The sequence below is a fragment of the Echiichthys vipera genome (genome assembly GCF_963691815.1).
Source record: "Echiichthys vipera genome assembly, chromosome: 20".
NCBI classification, from domain to species: domain Eukaryota; kingdom Metazoa; phylum Chordata; class Actinopteri; order Perciformes; family Trachinidae; genus Echiichthys; species Echiichthys vipera.
In genome coordinates, this window is record NC_139845.1 from 20,195,390 (window position 1) to 20,199,828 (window position 4,439).

A 4,439-nucleotide genomic window follows, 5' to 3' on the forward strand; every position below is an offset into this window, starting at 1 on the left:
TCTATTCTATTCTAAATGCGTAAACAGTCTGGCGCCGGATATGAGCAACATCTGGCTTTTTATCCTGCAGGCGTTGATGAGGGAATGAGCCACAGCTGGGCGAAACCACGTCTACCAGCTCCGACAGACAAACATGTTGGAAAGACAAACCTACACAAAAGGAAGAGGGAGAGGCCTGAATGGACAGGGATCCTAAACACAAAAGCAACACAACAACTGCAAAATAACACACAACACAACATGCAATAATCCATAAAATCACAGCAGCTAAAAAATATGCACACTTTAATTGACCATGTCACATATCCAGCACCTCTTTGTCTGTCTCTCCCTGTTAGTGTTTTTTGACTGACAGGGACCAGTTTGCTTTCCAGTGTGCACCAAAGTCTGGAGCATTTTGATCAAAAATAACTTGGTGCAGAACCTGAAAAGTTTCTTACAAACTGAAACTTGAAAATAGCTTTTTTTTTAGTCCGAACTGGTTCAACTTTGACAACATCAGCAGGTGTGTCATTCAAAAGATAGAGCAACGCAGACTTCTTCTCCGGGGACGTGACCAATAAGGACACAAAAATGTGAAAGGAGATGTGTTCTCAGTGGATGAGAGATCGATCAGAGCAGAGAAAAAAAGTTTATCAAGATATGTGTAAAGATGTGAATTTACAGCAGCTACAGTTTTCAGAACAAATAAAGACCCGCGGAGGAGTCCCGCGTGTTGTTTCTGCCTCTGAGTGAGGTGATGGAGGTTAGCTTCGGAGACTCCAGACAGACAAAATAAAAGTGTCTCCTCCTGTGATTTCTGACCAGGAACAGCTAACACTGAACTACTGTCAGATATTTTATTGAAATTTCTTTAAGAGAAATGTTCTGAATAAATCTGAGTTCCCTTCGGTAAACAGTTAACTGTGTAGTGTGTGTCTAGAGCTTTTATTATAAAAGGTAAGAACAGAAGAAGGAAGCTATCTGCACTGCTGTTGCCACATTAAAATAGTGAAACAGTTTTCCGTCTGCACACAGCAGACCTCTGTTGTCTTATGATCCTCTGAAGTAAACACCACAATTCGATTGGTTGATGAGAGCGTAAATCGGCCAACATTTGAAATAAGAACTTTTACATGGAACTAAATAATAAGTAGCACTCCACATTAATGGTGCTGCACAATTACAACATTCAGGTCACCACCCCAATAACACACACAACACATCAGGCTCACTGCACACAAAATAACATTTACTGCTGTTGTGCATTGTGCATCACCCTCAGTTGCTGACACATTCTTCATTACAGTGATTCTGATGGAAATCTTAGCTTTTTCCCTAGATAGCACCAAGGTTAAAATTATTCTAAACGTAACCGGTATTATTATTATTATTATTAGTACTAGTAGTATTATCATTATTATTATTAGTAGTAGTAGTTGTAGTAGTTACGACAGTTACTGTTTTGGTCATGGGGAGGGATGTTGGTGCCAACCCCTTAATGAAGGGTGCTTCATTCAGCTGAGTGTGACTTAGTTACTAATTAGGGGCCAGATTGGTAGTAGATGGTAGATTCTGTATGTCAGATATAGGTGAGAAACAATATAAGTTAGGTCTGACTGATATACACCATGACAACTGAGCTGAAGTTTTGTTTCTCAGCCAGCAGCTGTTTTAGCAAAGATGCTCTGATTAACCCACTGTACACCCAAGTGCCTCTAATAAATGAACAGCGGAGTGATTTAGATAACAGGAAAGAGAAAGGCACATTACAATCTAGAGTAAGTAACTTTATTGTCACATGGCTTTGGTGACTGTATATGGTGCACTTCATGGATGACACTGTATGCAAAAATGTGGAAATATCGATTAGCAGTACACAGTAAATCTCTGTCACTTGATTAACGCGAGCCTTGCACCAAGACTTCCAACAAAATAAAGTATTGTAGTATATGGTAATAGACAAGAATTTATTTTTTCATTTCCAGGTTAAATTTGTGATGTCACTCAACCCATTATCCTCCTCGACTGCTGTAAACTCAAGATATGCTCAGACTTAACACCACATATAGTACTTATAAAAGATGGACGAGTGGTCCATACACACCCAGCACCTAATCATGTATAGTGCATAATCCATACCACCACCACAGGTGACGGGGAGTTAGCAAACACCACGTCAGCTGTTGTACTTTAGTTATCTGTCATTATTATTGTTATTCATGTTCTTTTTCATATTTAGCAGATGAACATGGAAATCCACATACAGTACTTATAACATATGGACTAGTGGCACATTCACATCATAACCTAATCATACCTAATACATAATCTATACCAAAACATCACTTTAGAGGTTTACATATCATAACACAGAAAAAACAAACCACCTGCCCATAAAATAGATGAATTTTTACTCTTCTGAAACTTGTCTTCTTATAATTCTTCTTGAACTTCTGCCGTGTCAGCAACCCTTCATTTTTTGGTCCTGTAAAACATGTTGAGACATTTAATGTAAAAGTGGACTTTTACGAATAAAAACTTCACTCAAATAACATAAATCAAATCCTATGATTAATGCAATTATTATTAAATTAGTAAGTTCTAACATTTCCATGCTACTACAAACACTGAAGCCAGAACATTGCCCCATAATCTTCCATAAAGTTAACAATGGACTAATTTGGGATGATTGAACTGTACATAAATGTACCAGTATAGAGGGTTTGCTACCTGTTATGAATTAAGGACCATACCATTTTTAGTTACATTGTAACTATGTTAAAATATGGTATAAATAAGAATAAGTACTTTAAAAGCTGCATGAATCAGTTTAAAAGTCAAACGTGGTTAATCTAATGTAGATGAATTAATCAGAGTTAAAGTTAATACAACAATAACTTAATGTTGAAGATGAAAAGAATGCCGACAGGAAATTCATATCGCTGCCCTTTAAGGGACTAGCAGCAGAGACCGGAGCAGAGGAGGAAATCGGAGCGAATGAGTGGAGATCAATAAGCAGAAAACGGAGTGAAAAGGTGGATTTTGCAGTCGGAAAAACAGAACTTGCCTGGTCGGGAACTGACTGGGATTTTATGTGTACTAAGCCACACCGGTTTTGGTGAGTCTTGTGTTGATTTTATTTTCATTTTTACTATGTTGTACTGTTTACCAGTAATATTTTGGGTTTATGAAGACTGTGAATGTCATAAAAGTGACTGTATGCTGTGTAAATGAAAGGCGCTTGCAGTATTTGATGTGTGAGATGGAGCCGTGAGTTCAAAGAGACCGCTCCGCCGCCATTTTGAGATGAAAAAGCACCGTAGCAGTAATGTTACAAACTCAGACTGTGAAATATTTATTTGTGTAATTTGAAGATTTAAAGAGATTTATGTTTGTATTTATGACCTGTTACACAGGTCAGGTTTTATGCTTGGTTTGGAGCTCGGTCGGAGCGCGGATTGGTCTGCCATGTGCGGCGTGCACATGCATAGACGGGATTCAAGATGGCGAGCCAGACCCAGACCATCAACTCATCTTCTCCAGTGAGGAAGTCCTCTGCGAATGGTGACTCGCTACCAGAGCGGTAGGAGTATCACCTATGGGTTTGAACTGAACTGAGAACTGATTTATTTTTGGACTGAATCGAACTGAAGCTTTTCATTGAACTGAAACGTGAACTCACATTTGGACTGTGAACTTGATCTGGAAGTGTCATACTTTTATTTTGCGCATTGAGTTCATATCTTGAATGTTATTTGAATGATTGTGGTCCACACACAGGTTCTGACAGAAAACAAAAGACTTGACTTGACGTGAGCATCAAAGATTTGTGACTTGATGACTTGAATGACTTGCCTGTTAAGTGACACTTGTTCGCTCATGCACAGAACATTTACCTGTTTTTCCTGGGGCATATTTTACAGTTTCTTCCACACATTCTATGACTAAGTGTGGACACAGAGCTTTGATGTGAAGTCTGATGTTCGCATGCCGTTAGGACACGGGGTCATGTGTTTTTTATTAGGACCTGCTGTTTCCAATGCATAGAATGACACTGCACACATCTCTTTAGTTTCTGTATCAGTAAATCTTTGGTCGACCTCGTCGTCTCTTCTTGAGAGCCGTAAACGCACACTCATCTGAATAACTTAGACCTGACTTGACAGACTGTGATAGATAACATGACTCACAGTAGTTCCAGGGTTCTACTATGTGATTTTTATACTATGCCAGATTGATGGAAACCAGTTTGTTGTAAATATGATAAAACATCCAAAATTAGTTGTGTGTTCCTTTAAAGACAGATGTACTCATCATTTCATTTATTCTTTTCTTTACTTCTTTAGGACAGTACAATCTAATCAAAAGAAGTTGGAATTACCCGGCTGGCCTGGAAGTTGTAAACATAACAGAAAGAAAAATCAATAACTTGATCTTCACATACCAGTTATCCATAT